Source organism: Rutilus rutilus, assembly GCF_951802725.1.
Source record: "Rutilus rutilus genome assembly, chromosome: 23".
In the NCBI taxonomy this organism is placed as follows: Eukaryota; Metazoa; Chordata; class Actinopteri; order Cypriniformes; family Leuciscidae; genus Rutilus; species Rutilus rutilus.
In genome coordinates this window covers 21,638,408-21,658,169 of record NC_140233.1, presented here as the reverse complement: position 1 = coordinate 21,658,169, position 19,762 = coordinate 21,638,408, and positions in this window count along the sequence as shown.

The window sequence follows — 19,762 nt, the reverse complement described above, 5'->3', positions numbered from 1 at the left end:
TTACATACATATACAATTACCCAGATAACAGGGAACGTTCTGAAAAGGTTTTCTCAAATAAAGTTATCCACAAGTGTTCTTCTAGTAACGTTAATAGAACATTCATTCAAAGTTATCCGGTCTTTAATAATGTTCTCAAAACGTAAGCATAAAAACATTAACTGTACATCGTTCGTGAAACTTTTTTTTTTCTGAAATGTTTTAGTTGGTAATTCATCTAACATTTTTAAATGTTACTACTTGTTTCAGAATGTCTTCATAACATTCTTAGAACATTTGTTTGCTGGGTAGTTCCAGTACTCGAATTTGATTGGCCAAGCAGTTGGGACTTTGAATTGATTAATGATATTTTAGCTATTATTTTCATTTTCACTATATTCCTTTTTGTACCACTCGCTCTGAGTTTGTGCGTTCCAGACAGACTAGTGTAGTGGTGGGACATTTTAAGTGGCTTTTTCTGCAAGATATAGGCTATAGTTACGCCAGTAGGTGATTCAAAAACTCAATCAATCAGGATCGAAACAACTGACTGAGTTGTCTCGAATGAGTCATTGAATCATTCAAAGAACCGTTTGTTCAAAGATGCCGATTCATTCAGGCATGAAACACTGTTGTGGTGCTGCGGAGAGTCATTCGTGTTCGTGTTTTAACCTCATGTGGAACTATTCTGACAAATATTGACAAAGTAAGTTGCAATATTGTGTCTAAAATGTAGGTTAAAATTAAATTCTAATTTGTTGAACTGTAACAATCGACAAAATGCAGGAAGAATGACAGACACCGAGCAAATTACCATATAGAAATATGAAATCATTACATTTTGTTACATCCCTGGCTGTATGTAGTTCTCTCTCTCTCTCTCTCTCTCTCTCTCTCTCTCTCTCTCTCTCTCTCTCTCTCTCTCTCTCTCTCTCTCTCTCTCTCTCTCTCTCTCTCTTTGAAATAAATAAATACAAAAATATATATATATATATATCTAAACATTCAAGTAGACTTATTCTGTATGCACTTGTCACCATTTTCAAAAATAAAATAGTTTGGATGTTTTTATGACTCCAAAATGCGATTAGCAAAATAACACAGAAGGATTTTTAATTTGCATGTTTTTCTGCATGTTAATCACTTTGGTTAATCCCTCTAATGACCTGCTTAATCATCAAGGGCGTTTGCATACAGTGTTCGTTTTTGAGGTTTGTGAATCTATAAGTGACTGACAATCCTGTCACCTGTCAGTTATTAGACCACGAAGAGTCGTAATAATCCGCTCTGGAGAAAGAAGCTCCATTCACACGCGCTTGTGTATTCCTGTCATATCTCAAGGATGGAGAGTGGCGTGTGAATGCAATAAGCCGAGATTTAGCTGAATTCAAAGCACGGATGGGACTGTCAGACACAAATGTTTATTTGTTCATGCAGTGCAGCGCCGTTGGAGCTTTTCATTCATTACAAGTGAGAAACAGAGCGGGTCTATGAAGGATAGACGTCACGTTCACCTGGACAGAACAAACGCCTCTCACAGCTGTGAATGCAGCACCTGCCTCGTTTTTTCTCTTCCTCACTCCTTTTGATGTTAGAAAAGAAGGCCTCGTTTCAGCACAGGTTACAAGCGATCAAAGATTAGGAATAGAATAGAAAAAGAGAAGGAAAAATTGGGAATTTTGGCCTATTTCTGTCACAGCTGGTTGCAGCAAGGAAGAGTAGAGGCAGGATCAAGATGCAGCAGTCAACTTTATTAACAATAAACCAGAGGTGTAAAGAGTACCTGAAAACCATACTTGAGTAAAAGACAAATACCTTACAGTGAAAATGACATGTAACAAGTCACCAATTCTAATAAGACTTGAGTAAACGTCTTACAGTATCTGATTTTAACAGTACTTAGTCAATAATTGTATCCCTTAAAACTCATCTTTGATCACCAAAATGACATATTTAAACATTTTCTCCTTGAATTTTTTTCATGGCTTAAAATAGCTTGAATGTAACTTCACTCTTGCCTCATTTAGTATATGTGGTTCCATGAATATGCAAATGAGCCCCGCCTCCACTCACTCACTCCAGCTCAGAGATCCACTGGTTGACGATCACACGTTGACCTGATTGGTTACAAGGTAGTTTGTGACGTCAGAAACACCAGCGATTTCAAACTGTGTTTTCGAGACCGTCTTTGATTTACTGCAGTTTTAAGGAGAAAATTCTCAGCAATGGTGTTGACTTATGAATTTACACATGGTTTGTCTTAAAGCATATTAAAAACACCACATAGATGTATTGACTTTCACCACAGGGGGACTTTAAGTATTTTTACCTGAACTGAACTGATGCACTAGTCCTCAACGCTTAAGAGACGTGCCAGTGAAAAACAAGAAACATTTGATTTGTCAGGAGAGCAATTGCATGTTTTTTTTGTTGAATCAATATAAAAATGAACACCTCAAAATTGCAATTGCAAAGTCGACACAACAGCCTCTTAAACGTCTACAGAGACTCAAGTCTCAGTTAAGCTCAAGTGCTCAAAAAGAGCATAAGTAAACCAATATCCTTCCAGAAGGACTCTTCAGTATAACGCATAAATAAAATAATGTTAAGTAAAATGTAATAGTCAAAGCCTACTTGCGCTGGACGTGCTGGTTTTGGCCTCATCACCGGCTGCAGTCATGCCCTCATCTCATGTATGAAACACCTGCGATTCACAACTACCTGCTAATGCACTCGCTTTTGCGTAAAGTAGCCTAGTTGACAAGTTTGGATGAGTAAGGGCAAAAAGCACAAGATATAGTTATAAGATATAATACCTTCAATGCCCTGTAGATGGCGATATCACTTATTTTGTAGCAAAATTTAGGTATCTTGTAAAATGTAACTAGTAACCGCATTACTCATCACAAATGCATTGGAGTACAGAGTACATAAACTTATTCAAAGATGTAGTCAAGTAAAGCATACAAATTTATAATATCATGTGCGCAAAGGTATTTTATTTTAACCTATTTCCTTTGTGCATCACTTCCAAAAGTGAGACTATGGATGTGCATGAATTAATAAAGATCTATATGCTCAAATTAGGCTTTTGTTGGGGCAGTATATCTCTAATGCCCAAGACCCCAGAAGCGTAACTTCCCACACTTATAAAAGTGGGTTTAACTTCCGACTCATAGTCTCACCTTGAAGTGTTCCGAGCAACAAGGATTCGTTATCCTTCGGTCCCACAGATCCGCAGTTACATCCGAAACCCACAATCTGTTTTGACCTCACTCTGACCATCAGTGTGGTCTAAGTAGCACGACTCGTGTCACGAGAAACGACAGAATCCGCACTGTTCAAAACTTGCTGAGCACCAGATGTCAAATAGGCAGTGCTGACAGGAGTTTCTGTAAAATCTTTTGCAAACATTCATGATGTAGACCATGATGCTGCTGCACAAATGTCCCCCACATGAACTCCTTATAGTGCAGGCCATGAAGTAGCTACACTTCTGGTTCAGTGTGCCTGTATTCCCAAAGGAACTGGTAACCCTCTTTCTGTATAGGCATGGGAGATAACATCAACCGACCAACGTGACAAATGTTGCTTAGAAAGTGGCAACCTTAGTCTGGCCTTAGCAAACAAAAAGCTGAGAATGAGACTTCCTCAAAGGCTGAGTAAAATTTACATATGTGTGCAATGCCCTTACTGGACATAGAGTTAGCAGACCCTCCTGTTCTGCCTGTGAAGAAAAAAAGAGGGTTGAAATTGAACCACCTCCAGAACTGAACTGAGGATTAAGAATTTTTGGCAAAAAGGCAGGGCTAGGCCAGAGAGACACCCCTGTGCCATCTGGCCTCCAACATAAACAATCATCACTAATGGTTAGAGCACACAGTTCTCCAACCCTTTCAGCAGAGCAGAGAAACAGAAGAGCTGTCTTGAGCTGCATCAGCCATAGGCTCATGTGGGGGCTTAGTGAGAGAGTCTGGTACGTCCCAATTTGATACCCAATTTGAGTTCAATTTGGACTCAAGCGACAATCTCCCCTCAGACACTGACATACCAAGGGATGTTGGCCTATTGGCTGCCCATCGACTCCCCCATGAAATTCTGAAAAAGATGAGGCATAAACCGTGATTGTACTGGCTGCTTTGCCCTGATCCAGTTGATACTGTGTAGGAAGGACAAAGACAAAGGACAAGTGGCACCAAGCAGGTTATTGGATCAATATTTGTGCCTAAACACAATTCTGAAAAAAATGTATCCACTTTATGGAGTAATTAGCACAAGTAGATGGCACAAGCTGCCTTCTTGATGGAGTGTCCAAAACTAAATATTAAATATTAAATATTTTAATATTTAATTTAAACTTTGAGCTCCACTTTACAAGGCTCAGCTGAGCAGCAATGCGGCGCACAGGCAATGCTGAAGCTGATCCGTCACTTTCATGATCAATGGCATTGATTCATTGTATTGACCAGCGCTGACGCCATTCATTAGACATATCCTTAAAAGGATGATTTTTGAAAGATTTCGCTTTCCTTGGTCACGGCTACCTTTTCACAAATATGACTTGATATGAAGGACAGATATTGTGTTTACGTGCTTTTCCGCTTCAGATCTGCTGCGTGAGATCACGTGAGGCGCTTCCTCTGGCACGATAATCTTAATAACATTTTGTAGTGTGCGATGTGCCGCGATTTTCAAATCTTGTAGAGTGAGCATGTTTATGATTTGAGGGAAGAAAATCTGCAAAGATTCTCCTTAAGTGTGTGCTGCAACCAGATTTTACAATCAGATAGGATTTTAAAACTCCTGTAGTGTGAGCCAGGCATAAGCTCGAGCATATTTACAGAGCCGGACAGTAACGGAGTACATTTACTTGAGTACAGTACTTAAGTACAATTTTGAGGGATCTGTACTTTACTCGAGTATCATTTTTGGGGAGTACTCATGACTTTACTCAAGTACATTTGAGAGGCAAATATTGTACTCTTTACTCCGCTACATTTCTATCCATAACCGTGAGTACCCGTTACTTCTTCTAAAAAAAGAAAAATCTCGGAAACCCTCAATTTGTGTTTTACCTCTCAAACGTGATTGGATTGTGCAGGCGCCACTGATTGGGATAGCCTATCAGCAATCACCTTCAGCTTTCCGCCAAAGTCAACTCCATGGTCAGATTTAGATAAGAGACGAAACCATGGACGAAACAATGGATGAAGACGCAGCAGGTCCATCCCGGGAATGTGCCAACCCGTGGCCCCACCTCGCCAGACTATTTCAATTTTCTGAACAAGTTAATGATAGTTTTCGCTTCAAGTGTTTGCTGTGTTTACCAATGTAAGCACTGTGGCAGTAGTAATGCAATATTTAGAAAATGTACTCTTGTACTCATGATACTCAAGTACTTTTAAAAACAAGTACTTCAGTACTTTTACTTAAGTAGACATCTGACTGTAGTACTTTTACTTGTACTTGAGTAAAATTTAGCAAGGGGTATCTGTACTTTTACTCAAGTAATGAAGCTGTGTACTCTGTCCGCCTCTGCATATTTATGTGTTCTAATGACCTTCTAAGGACTCTTCAGTATAACGGATAAATAAAATAATGTTAAGTAAAATGTAATAGTCAAAGCCTACTTGCGCTGGACGTGCTGGTTTTGGCCTCATCACCGGCTGCAGTCATTTGGCCTCATCTCATGTATGAAACACCTGCGATTCACAACTACCTGCTAATGCACTCGCTTTTGCGTAAAGTAGCCTAGTTGACAAGTTTGGATGAGTAAGGGCAAAAAGCACAAGATATAGTTATAAGATATAATACCTTCAATGCCCTGTAGATGGCGATATCACTTATTTTGTAGCAAAATGTAGGTATCTTGTAAAATGTAACTAGTAACTGCATTACTCATCACAAATGTATTGGAGTACAGAGTACATAAACTTATTCAAAGATGCAGTCAAGTAAAGCATTCAAATTTATAATATCATGTGCGCACAGCCACAGGTATTTTTTTTTAGCCTATTTCCTTTGTGCATCACTTCCAAAAGTGAGACTATGGATGTGCATGAATTAATAAAGATCTAAATGCTCAGATTAGGCTTTTGTTGGGGCAGTATATCTCTAATGCCCAAGACCCCAGAAGCGTAACTTCCCACACTTATAAAAGTGGGTTTAACTTCCGACTCATAGTCTTACCTTGAAGTGTTCCGAGCAACAAGGATTCGTTTTCCTTCGGTCCCACAGACCCGCAGTTACATCCGAAACCCACAATCTGTTTTGACCTCACTCTGACCATCAGTATGGTCTAAGTAGCACGACTCGAGTCACGAGAAACGACAGAATCCGCACTGTTCAAAACTTGCTGAGCACCAGATGTCAAATAGGCAGTGCTGACAGGAGTTGCACTGTAAAATCTTTTGCAAACGTTCATGATGTAGACATGCTGCTGCACAAATGTCCCCCACATGAACTCCTTATAGTGCAGGCCATGAAGTAGCTACATGACCTTCCCTCCCAAATGGCTCCCCAGCCAGAAGGAGCATTAATTAGCCAATCGTCCAGTTATGGCAAGATTAAGGGAGCAAGTAAAGGGCAGCTGAGTCCACCTGAGTAAAGACTCTCGGTGCCAATGACAGGCCGAATGGTATAACCCGGAAGTGAAGGCTTCGCCTTCGCAAACGGGAGGAATGGCCTGTGCTCTGGACAAACTGGAATGTGAAAATAGGCATCTATTGAATCCAGGGATGTGAACCCTTCTCCTGCACTTATGGACTGCATTACCATGTTTGTATGAGTTATTTTGAATGGAAGAATTTTTACGTAGTGGTTGAGGTCGAGGACAGGGCTATGATCACCTTTTTTTATTTTTTTTTGGGAACTATGAAATAGGTTGAATAAAACCCAGTTTGTTGTGCGTTGACGGACACCTTTGAGATTGCTCCTTTTTTGTAAAAGACTCTTAACCTCTTCCCTCAATACAGGCTCCAATATACTGGGTCCTTGACAATAGTAATTTGGACCCTTGAAAAAGCCAACGCGTCTACAGCCAGCATTAAATTGATGCTTCTGAGATGGTTTCTTCCGTGCTGTCCTCAACATTGACGTATAATCAACTACCACTGGAATGCAAGGTGGAGAATTAGTCTGTGATGTGTCTTCCCAAACATCCCTGACAGGAGCTGAATCAGGCAAGGCTGCAAACCAACAATCTTCGCTGCATATACTTTAGTAAAAAAGCATTTGCAGGAAACTCCTCCTTCACTTGTAGGTTGCTCTGTCTCAATAGTCTAGCAGTGCTCGTCAATGTCAAAATGAGTGAGATGGCCAATCAAATCAAAGGCTGGTCCTTGTTCACAAAAGAGAGTGAATTTCAGTGCAACACTTTAGTTTTACCACTAAAAAGAGTGTGTGGAAAGTAGCAGCTAAACATTTAATATTTGTATACATTTAATATAACTGTTTTACGAGAGGAATATTGAACGACCGATAGTAATATCCAGGGATGCGAGCTAGGCTACTCGACTTTTTAAGAAATTTCAGCGTTTTGAATATAAAATATGCTATAATTTACATGTAATTCATGTCATCCATAATGTTTTTGATATATCAGACATACCAGTAAGAGTGAATGTGCATATTTTAAAACAAAATATTATCTGCAAGTAGTTTAAATTGATTACTTCACAACTGCAGTTAGACCTAGAGCTTATTTGACAGTTTTTACTTTTATTTATTCACTTAAATACCTTATAATTCTTAAATAATTTCCTTTAAAAACAACTGCTGATGGTGGGTGGCTGTAATGAAAGCGCACAACGATGAAGATACTCAAATACTACGCACAAACATTTTATCTAACTAAATCACAAGCACATAGCTAACTAATCTAAACAAACACATACACATACACGGGAAAATGGAAAGTGAAAGTGACTGAATTAAAGAAACAGGGGAATGAAGCTATGGGAAAGTCATTTAACCATATGAACAGAACCATCAGTTTCTTATTTCAAAGCACCTTGTTAACAAGAGGTCTCCAGCTTATACTAAACCTCTGTTTAGTTGGTTAAATATACAATACTTATAAATATAATGCCTTAGCTGTTGATCGAGCGTCCAGATGCAGTCTAGGAGAAAGTCTAGATGGTTCAGTAAGTTGATGGTGTTGAAACCGCAATCAATTTCTTCCACGTTGAACGAAGAAATGATGATGAACTTTTGTCTTTTTCCAGTCTTTTCACATGAACAGCAACCAGAAGAAGAAGGAAGAGAAGAGGCCCGAAGAGGAGAGGAGGTCACTAAGACAGCATGAGAATACAATGCATGCTATTAAGGTAATGATGTACACCAATGTGTAGGGTCTTTATTTTGATAGGAAGCATGGTATAGATGAGGTTACATTAACTAGTGGTTCTATCATAAAGCATGCATAAAACAGTATACAATACAAAAAAACACTATACATAAAGTAATAATCATACACTGTCAGAAATAGGGGTACAGTAGGAGTCCATTTCTGTCCCCCAAGGTACAATCTACACTAACGTACCCCATAGGGCTTATTATTGGACCTCAAGGTACATATATGTACCTTTTTGAGGGTCAAAAAGCATTAAAAGGTACATATATGTATATATGTAAGGTTAAGGTACAATATTGTACCCTTGAGGGTACAGCCCCAGTGACAAGCCATTGTACCCCTAAAGGTACAGTTATGTACTTTATTTTCTGAGAGTGACACAATGTCCTGGAGATAAGCATGCACATTTATATAAGGTTTGCCTATCAAATCATGGAATGAAGTCATTTTTTATTGGCTTTATGTGTCTTTCCTATGGTGTTGCATGTGGCCATCTTCCCCCAGCTGGAATGTCTCTGAGGTCCACTAGTTGATGGGCTAGTGTCACCTGGGGGAATAAAAACTGAAAATGATCCGTGGAAGAGCAAACATCTCGATCCCAAGCAGGGCCTTCTTGGACCGTTGCTTGTTATGGTCTTGAGGCGTCTGTTGGATTATTCATTAAATATAATGAATAATTTTGTGTCTGATTGCTCCAACCGCTACCGCACGGAAAAAAAGATTATGCAAAAGTTTCTTGCGCGCATGCGAAAGTCTGTATATATATATATTTTTTTTTTGCAAATGACCCTTTAGTGGCTCCATATTACACAACATCATTTTCAACTGAAAACAGAAAATCTTTTTTACGGAGCCCCCCTAGTCCCACTTTGTCCCAAAAAAAATTATAACTATCTTGTGGCCTCAAGATAGTAACTCGTGGCCTCAAGATAGTAACTTGTCACCACAAGATAGTAACTCGTGGCCTCAAGATAGTATCTCGTGGCCTCAAGATAGTATCTCGTGGCCTCAAGATAGTAACTCGTGGCCTCAAGATAGTATCTCGTGGCCTCAAGATAGTAACTCGTGGCCTCAAGATAGTAACTCGTGGCCTCAAGATAGTAACTTGTCACCACAAGATAGTAACTCGTGGCCTCAAGATAGTAACTCGTGGCCTCAAGATAGTATCTCGTGGCCTCAAGATAGTAACTCGTGGCCTCAAGATAGTAACTCGTGGCCTTAAGATAGTATCTCGTGGCCTCAAGATAGTATCTCGTGGCCTCAAGATAGTAACTCGTGGCCTCAAGATACTATCTCGTGGCCTCAAGATAGTAACTCGTGGCCACAAGATAGTAACTCGTGGCCTCAAGATACTATCTCGTGGCCTCAAGATAGTAACTCGTGGCCTCAAGATAGTAACTTGTCACCACAAGATAGTAACTCGTGGCCTCAAGATAGTAACTCGTGGCCTCAAGATAGTATCTCGTGGCCTCAAGATAGTAACTCGTGGCCTCAAGATAGTAACTCGTGGCCTTAAGATAGTATCTCGTGGCCTCAAGATAGTATCTCGTGGCCTCAAGATAGTAACTCGTGGCCTCAAGATACTATCTCGTGGCCTCAAGATAGTAACTCGTGGCCACAAGATAGTAACTCGTGGCCTCAAGATACTATCTCGTGGCCTCAAGATAGTAACTCGTGGCCTCAAGATAGTAACTTGTCACCACAAGATAGTAACTCGTGGCCTCAAGATAGTAACTCGTGGCCTCAAGATAGTATCTCGTGGCCTCAAGATAGTAACTCGTGGCCTCAAGATAGTAACTCGTGGCCTTAAGATAGTATCTCGTGGCCTCAAGATAGTATCTCGTGGCCTCAAGATAGTATCTCGTGGCCTCAAGATAGTAACTCGTGGCCTCAAGATACTATCTCGTGGCCTCAAGATAGTAACTCGTGGCCACAAGATAGTAACTCGTGGCCTCAAGATACTATCTCGTGGCCTCAAGATAGTAACTCGTGGCCTCAAGGTACTATCTTGAGGTTTTTTTTTTTTTTTTTGACAAAGTGGGACTAGGGGGGCTCCGTACTTTTTATGCGTTTTGGCCATTCATTTACATAACAACAGCGAATGGCTGCCTGAAAACACGAACTTTTAAAAACGGGTTACAAAGTGCAAGTTTTTTTGAAATCGTCTTCTGTGTAAAAAAAAAAAAAAAAAAAAAAAGTGATTTTGAGAAAAGCGTGATCTGCCATTTAATGCCAAATCAGCATCAAAGCCTATTCATGTAAAATGTTATAGCTATAAAATATGGCAAAATAAATAACATACTATACAATGCAACTTCTTACAACATTACAACAACAAGATTACATAAAATGTTATATCTCAAAATAATTTTAAATTCATTACTGGTTTTGAATTTAAAATTGATTTTGAATTTGAAAGCTTTTAATTGATTGAAGGCTGGGAACAACATGCAGCTGTCACCAGCTATTTCTACCCGACCTACCTTCACTTTGTGGTTTATTCTATAAAATTACATTAGTTACACCCACAAAGTAAAGGTACGTCGGGTAGAAGCTGGCGACAGCTGCATGTTGTTCCCATCAACTTTCATCGTTAAAAAACAAACAAACAATAAAATAAAACCAATTCACAAAAAGCTGCTTGGACATTGTGCTAAACATTTCCTCACTGGAGACTGGATAATGCTTAATTAAAAACCCTTTTACATGCCTTAAATCAAACAAAATAGTGTGAATAGCACTATATTTAACACTGCTATCATATCAGCTCTGAAATATGGCCTCTTCGATATTCTGCTCATGTAATATTCCATCAGCTTTTCCCATTAATAATGTTGCTCAGCTGGTTTTCACATGCATGATCAGACACGGCAGATGCTCTGACACTGACTGAAATGATGGATTTTACAGAAAAATGATAAACAAATTAAATGTACAGCTGAATGCAATGCTGAAAATAATAATAAAACATACTAATTAGTAGTTGCTATAGTAAATTATTATAGTTTTTAAGATGTATTGGCTGTAAAAAGTTTTTTTTACTACACAACACAAAATCGATGTTTGTGGGAATGCATTCACAGAGTTAAAAACAATCTAAATAATCTATTGCTACTGCACACAAAACACAAATATTAACAACACAACTTCATCAAAAGCACAAAACAGAGATAAAGCATTTATTAATTCTAAATAGCATTTATTTAAGTGTAATTTACTATAAGTGTTTTTATGGTGATGAGTAAATAAATGCCATTTATTTAGAAATGCTTGGTTTTCAAACCATCCTCTTAATAAAACATATGTGTATTTTCCTACACATCTGTTGACTGGATAAATCTTTTTATACAGTGAAATAAAAATAATATAAATATTATCTGGATATTATATTAATATATAATATTATCTGGAAAATATTTACTTTTTATTAAGACTGTCTTTAGAGTACTGTTGTATAGACCTGAAGAGAAACATAAAACTACAGATGTCAATTCCCCCCCCCCCCAAAATTTCACAATAAAAAATTCTCAATTTGATCTAAAGATTATTTGACCTTTTTTTAATTATTATTTTTTTTAATAGAGAGAACAGTTACTGTATGTTGTAATAATATTTCATAATATTACTGTTTTATTGTATTTTCAGATAAATGCAGTTTATAAGCAAGATACTTTTAAATATATATGAACAATCTTACACTCTTAAAAAAAAATTCAGTGGGGTTCTATAGAATACTAGCATTCTTGACTCAATTTTAAAGAACCCCTTTATGTCAAAAAGGTTCTATAGGAGAATTGTTTAATGATTTATACTATATTAATACTTAATAAATGTTAAATACTATCATTATTGACAGGCTATTTAAATGTTTCTAGTGATAAAGTATATTTGCGAGCTCTTTAATTCATCGTTAAAATAAAAAATTTAAATTAAAACTGATTTAAAATAAATCCATAAAATGATCCAATGATGGGAACCCCTTAAAAATTCAATAAATGAAACTCTTGACTGAACCTTTTCTTCTAAGAGTCTTCCGACTCCAGACTTTGGAACAATATTTAACTATTGATGCATTTGTAACAGACTGCTATTAAATGATGAATAATGTAGACGCTGAAATGCACCTCCACTCACCAGTTCAGCTGTTCAGAGATGTCTTTACTCTAAACACCGCTGACTCCTGCTGGTCATCTGTGTTAATGCAGCTTTGAAAGATCCAAACGTGCCACAATTCTTTCTTCTCCACACATTGTATTTTATGTATTGCTTAGTAATAATAATAATCGAAAAATAATCTATTGATATAGCACCCTTTAAAAACAATGTGTAATAAGTGAAAAACACAACTAATTAAAAAAGCAAAGAAATAAAGTCATAAGAAATTAGACAAGCACAAAATGAAGTACTATCAAATTTGAAAATATTTAGGATGCATAAAAATTACAAAAGTGTCAGATCTCTCTCGCAGTAATGCATGTATATCCACTGTATATCCACAATTTAAAGGTGAACTAAGTAACTTTTTTACCTTAACTGAACAGCTTCGGAGTCATTGGAATGGTTATATTACTTATTTCGGGTTGAATGGTGGTCGTTTCGCACCCCCCTGGTGCCCATGAGCGGAAAATACGCACTTGCAACTTTGAGCCGGCGGGCCGCCGCGTCAGGAAGTATCGCGTGATATCAGGTCTCGCGATGTAAACAATTGCTTTACGGCCAAAAGAAATCTGCTAAAATGCTGTCATTATTGCGCTCCCTCACGCTGTTCGAACCCGAATGAAGAAGACGTTTTAAAGAATGTCCCATCTGCTTTGATGTCGTTGATCTACTAGCCTCTGGTGTCTGAGAATAGCCAACGAGTTTTTACAACAGTGTTGTCAAATATCTATTCCGAAGCTGTGGGGGGAGCTCTAGAGAGAAACCTGCGAGCAAAAAGCGAGAATACAGCGAAGAAATCCCGAAACTACTGAGCCCCGCTTTAAATAGAGAATGTGAAGAGTGTGTTTTAAAAGAGTTCAGTTTTCAAAAGTCCAGAAGACCTGAAGTGGTAATAGTTGATAAGTTATGAGATGAGACAGAACAATTCAAATTCTAACGTTTACACGAAAATGAAGTACTAAAACCGGAAAAGTTTTTCCTTTGAGTTTTTCACGCGTACCGTTGTCAAAATGATCCCGTTCACAAGAATCCGTGAAAACGCTGTATTATTCATGCCAGGCCAGTAGTCGGCAATGTCACTTTGTAAAAGAAACACTAGGTGCCTGTAGACTGAACATACAATACGCATGCGCATGACGTCACTGTTTTCACAAGTTTGCGCTTTTGTAGTTTACACTAAGACGATAACGGCAGGCCTACCGTTTTGAAACTTGCACTTTGAAACCCATTTTCAAAAGTTTGTGTTTTCATGCCCTCAGAACGCAGTTGTCTTGTAAATGAACGGCCAAAACGCATAAAAAGTTTTTAGTTGAAAGCGGTGTCATCTTGAGCTTTCATACTCTCTGTACCCGGGTTCGATTGGTGGAAGTGATTTCCGCCAATTGGCGCTATTGTAAAGAATGATTCAACAAAATTGTGTGTTTGTGTGTGTTCTCACTCACTTTCCTGACAAGTGTGACTGACAAGCAAGAAGAGCATATATATATATATATATATATATTTACACTGGTGCTAAACATCTGTGAGCAGATTAAGAAGGACTTTGGTTCGGTTACTGCGAATCTGTGTCTGGATGTGATCGCTAAGGCTTGATTTCTACAGTGGTTTTATCATAACCACAGACTTTTGGGTCACTGAACACTTTATGTTTGCTCAGATCGTCACAAACCACCTCAGGGTAAAGTCGAGCTCCTTGAGGATGCTGGGAAATGCATCGCCGTGGCAGGGAAAGCACCACAGACAATGGAGGCGTGATGATGGTGGGCAACTTCATTGAGAGACGCCTGACCGATCACAGTTAATATCAGTGACTACATATCACTATGGCAGGTTGCAGTGAGACATTTTGGATTCTAAATCCTTTCTGACAGACGTAACAGGACTTTATTGCTGTTCTTGTGATGTGATACATTCAACCCACACCACAGGTTACATATGATACAAAAGAAAAGTAAACACATCAAATGTTATACACGACAAGTCTCAACAGAAATATAAATGTGTTAAAAAATGATTGTGCTCTACACCTTTACACTGATAATGTTCTCATTGTTCTGACTGCTAGAATTCAACATGCTCATGTTATAATAATTATAATAGAATATTATCGTAGCTGATATTGTTGTAGCATGGGGAGAGTTGTAACACCACCAAGTCCACCAATGATCGTTTCCTATCATCATTGTTTACCCACTTCCTTCCAGATCCTAATTGAATGGTTGTCAATAGGCACATGCAGATTTTATAAAAAAAATATATATTTTGTGGTTAGAATGTAATTTTTTTTCACCAAACTATATTTTGTTTAGCACTTTTTTGCTGATAAAATGTAACTTATTAGATCAATTTGATGCATTTAACGTACATTAGATCAAATTGTAGTTTCTCAGGCAAAAATGTGTTGCAGTTTTTACCTACTGATTTCAAACCATTATGCTAACACAGCTTGTTTTTTTCTTTTAAAGGAACTGATGAGATTTTAAAGGGGTGGTTGATTATGATTTCACTTTTCTAACTTTAGTTAGTGTGTAATGTTGCTGTTTGAGCCTAAACAACATCTGCAAAGTTACGACGCTCAAAGTTCAAAGCAGAGGGAGATATTTGCTTTTAAAGAAATTGCTTTTTAAGGACTACAACAAACGGCTGGTAGGGACTACGAGCCCGATCTCACGGGAAAACGTACAAATTCTACGAGGTGGCTTATTCGTACGAATTCATACGACCTGACTCGATTTTTGCAAAATCGTACATATTTTACGAATTGGCCAATTCGTATGAATTCATACGAATGACCTACCCCTGACCCCGCCCCTAAACCTACCCATCACGTGGGTTTAGACAAATCGTACAAATTCGTACGAGTGAGGTCGTACGAATTAGTACGAATTAGCCAACTTTTTATCATTCGTACGAATTCGTACGAATTGGTCGTGAGATAGCGTTGGGACTACACAACATTCCTCCCAGGATAGTGACATCACTAACCCTAAAATTTACTTAAACCCCGCCCCCGGGAACACGATTTATAGATTATCATGACAGAATATGCTAATCAATGACTAGAAGATAATAAGCTACAAAAATTCGTCAACTAACCATTCAGAAATGTCGTCTACATGTTGTCACTTCTTCTTGAGTCTCTCCATCTGACTGATTTCAAAAGTTTTTGAAATGTTCAGTGCATGTGTGTGTGAGGTAAAAGGACACAAGCTCTTGAAGCTCCGCCCTCTGTGCCGGGAGCAGCAGCTCATTTGCATTTAAAGGGACAGGCACAAAAACGTTGCGTTTTTGCTCACCCTCAAAAAGTGACAATTTTAACATGCTATATAAAATATCTGTGGGGTATTTTGAGCTAAAACTTCACATACACACTCTTGGGACACCAGAGATTTATTTCACATCTTGTGAAAAGGGCATTATACCACCCCTTTAAAGAAGGGCAGGTCAGTCAGATCAATGGCGAAGACGACTGATACATCCACCAGCTGGAGTTCCCTTTATCTCCACCAGAGGACCCTCCTCTCGAATCCTGGACTGTCTCATCACAAACCTCATTTCCCATTGCCCAGTCTCATTATGTGTGATTAGATTCAGCTGTGTGTCATTATCCTTGTTAACCCTTCCTATATAAGCCCTGTATATTCACTCATTCATTGCAAAGTCTTGTATGTGTCACACTACATTTCTGAGTGCTCTCGCTGGTTTCCAGTGTAATGGTTCTGACTTTCTGTCCTGTTTTCCTGGATTTCCCTGTTTGCCCGTGTTTTCTGCCCTGTTTTCTTCCCCCGGTAGTGGTCGATTGTAACAAAGGCACACCCCAACTTATAAGGGGTGAGATATTCTTACAGAAGTTTGAATTGGTGGCGTTTGTTGTAATTAAATGTGGGTACTTATACAACCATATCCGGTCTCCCCTACATTAGTAATCATACATGTATACACTATATAATATATAACTGTTTTGATAACATTACTATTAAGTTATGAAAACGCTATTTCTGAATGTCAGAAGATAGCAGCAAATATAATCTTTGTATTCACATTTGCTCCAATACCAAAGTAAAATAAAACACATGATAGCGTTTTCACGACTTTCCAAAAAAGGAAAGAAATAATGAGAGATTGATTACGTTGGTCAGAAGAGAGACCAATGAGAGAAAGATCTGACCCTCGGCTGTTGTGTTAGAAAAACTCACACAGCAACGCTTATTCGTTTTTTGTCACTGACTGCCAAGGTAATAACACAAAATATAGTGTTGTATTACAAAAAAAAAAAAAAAAGTACTATGAAAAACTTTACTAGATTTGCAGTGTTGATAATTGTGGAAACGCTTCATCACAGTCTGTGAAAAAAAAGAGTCCATATTGGTTGTTTATTTGGCTAAAGATAAAGATGACCAATGTCTTCGGGAGTCTCTTTTTAAAGAATTCTGGGAAAGAAACGCTCAGTATATAAGGAGTGACAATGACACCCTGAGAAAGAATGACTGAGACAAGAGTGATATTTTATTAATGATTGAGTTTAAAGCTGCCATTGAGAACTAAAGGCTACTTCAAGGTTACATTTATGAACTCTTAGTCACGCCAGAAAATGTGCTTTTTACCACATGACATTTATTTTCCTTGCTTCAGGGGATTTTTAAGAAAGGTTAAACAGCCTCATAGATCATTAATTGTCAATAAAGGTTTTGTTCACATGATTTAATGATTATTATTGCCACAAGAAAACCACCACCTTATACTTTCCATAATTGCAGCCAATACAGTTTGTATGATTTGTTGGATGAAGAAGGACCCTGAGGCACTGAGGTAAATGTTGCCAAGATGTTCTGAAATGCATTTACAAAGCAATTTTGTAATACATCAACAACGTTACTGGGTTTTAGCAATAGAGGTGTTTAAGAATTAACAGAACAAAGTGAAAACAAGACTTTAATGATTACACAAGGTAACAATACACAAGTGTTATGTCAAATAGTAAGCTGCACTGCCCTTTATGACCACTAGGTGTCTTAACTTTTGGTCACCAGTGCTCTTCATGAAATTCATATTCCACAACCGTCGGCCGTAGAACAGGATCTTATCATCAGAATTCAGCTCACTTGCATCTGACCTGGGCAAGCCTTCCCGAATGCTTGTCTTTAGACCAGTGTTTCCACACAGGAAATCCAAATCTCATGCTGGACACACCAGTCGGACTTTATAATGGAGAAGACAGGCTGTCCTGTCTTAATTTGAATGTCTATCAATGCCTTTTCCTGTCAAATCGTTTGAAATGTAAAACAGACTCAAACTAATGTAAGGTCCACATTATAAAGATACTGTTTAAATGTTGTTAAACATATATTTATCTAGGTATAACCAAGTCCTTAGTTTGGGTTTCACAACAGTCAAAGTGTATGTAATTCAATACGAGCGCTATGATATCCGGTTGACTGCTTTGTCTGGTCATCGCACTGTCCCATCTGTGAATGTTAGTTGAAAAGCGATCTATCCTCCTCTAGTCACTTATCTACACAATAGTTAAAAGGACAATGGTTAGCAAAAAGTCTTCATTTTATTCAACCTGATGAGGTTACCAAACTCATCGGATTTTCTTTCATCTGTGGAACACAAAAAGAGATGTTTAGCAGCATGTTCAAGCTGCTCTTTTCCATCAAATGGAAGTGGATGGGGACTGGAATGGTCAAGATTTAAATAGTACCAAAAAAAAAAAAAAATCGGTCCTGATCCAAACCAAACTTGGGTCTTCAGTCGACAAAGATTAAATCCCGTCTGGTTAGCGCTTCCCATAATGGTTACACATTAGGTCAGTAGACGGAGAGAAGACTGGCTGTTTGAATATCGTCTATCAATAATCGCAATACTGTAACGCATTTCTGTAATTGTAACACTGGAGACCAAAATGCTGCCCCCAGTGTTACAATTACAGAAATGCGTTACAGTATTGCGTTGCTCCCTAAAAAGTAACTAAATCGCATTACATAGTTACTTTTTTTCTAGAAAGTTACGTTCTTTTTGCATTCTCACCTGCTTGTTTGTTTTTAATAAAAATTTAAAAAGTTCTGTTTTTTGCAAATGTATTTGCAAATGTCCCTGTTTACACATTGGATTGGATTACAAGTTGACGACGCTAAATACAGTACAGGTGTAAACGGGGTCTAAAACGTTTTAAGCTTGTCCACTTTCGACCACTTCCAGAGGTAGTCGAATACGCATTTGACTGGATTGCTTTTGTAGAGTAAACGCTCATGTGGTCGAATGTGTTCGAACAGCCACAAAAGACCGTCTTCTCTTCGCCTACTGACCTAATGCGTAACATTATGGGAAGCGCACTAGCCAGACGGGATTTAAACTTTGTCGGCTGGAGGCCCAAGTTTGGTTTGAAGACGAAAAATGTACCAAGCACAATGTTCTCTCTCTATTCCTGATTTCTAACACACACTCACAGCGTTCGGCTGGTCTTGTGGCTGAACAGAGCAGAAATGAAAGCTGATGATCTCCGTATGTTTTTCCATCATACGGAGGCAAAGTCTTGTAGTCCTATAGTATCACCAGGTGTGTTCATGTGTAAATAGCTTGAGCTTGTTTTGTCCATTAGATCGAAAGATCTGAAAAACCCATACATTTACACTACATAGACCCTCCCCTCGAAGAAATCAGGACAGAAGTGGTTGAAAGTGGACAAAAGAGACGGATTAAAACACCAGGTGTAAACGGGATTGTGTCTCCCTCGTCTACTTGTGATCAGATCGACCAAAACGCATCTTGATACCGGGTGTAAACAGGGCCCAAAAGTGAAACGAATAAGCCTCAGGCTGAAGGAAATGCGAAGCTCAAATGTGCCGCCATTCTGGATCGCAGAAGAATAAGACGCAGGAGAAGAAAGTTCAAAACTTTTTATTAAATAAAAAAAACAAATGTAATGTTTATTTATTGGATCATTAAAGATCAGCAGCAAAGACATTGGTTAATGAGGTGAGATATATAATATTTGATTTTGCATTTCACTGTTTTTATTCATTTTGAGGAAAACTGAATCTGTTTTTTGCAAGTGAGGTGAGTAAATGCATGTTCTCAAGTCTAGATTAGATCTACAATAAGAATCATGTTTACACAGCACACACAACGCCTCTGCATGTACTCACGATTTCTCTCAACATGGGGACAGGAGAGGTGTCAGTCAATAACTGGCGTTACTCAGTTGAAAAAGTGATCCAGAAATTTTGTTGTGAATTTAAAAGTTTAATTCAAAGTAAAATTCAATAACTT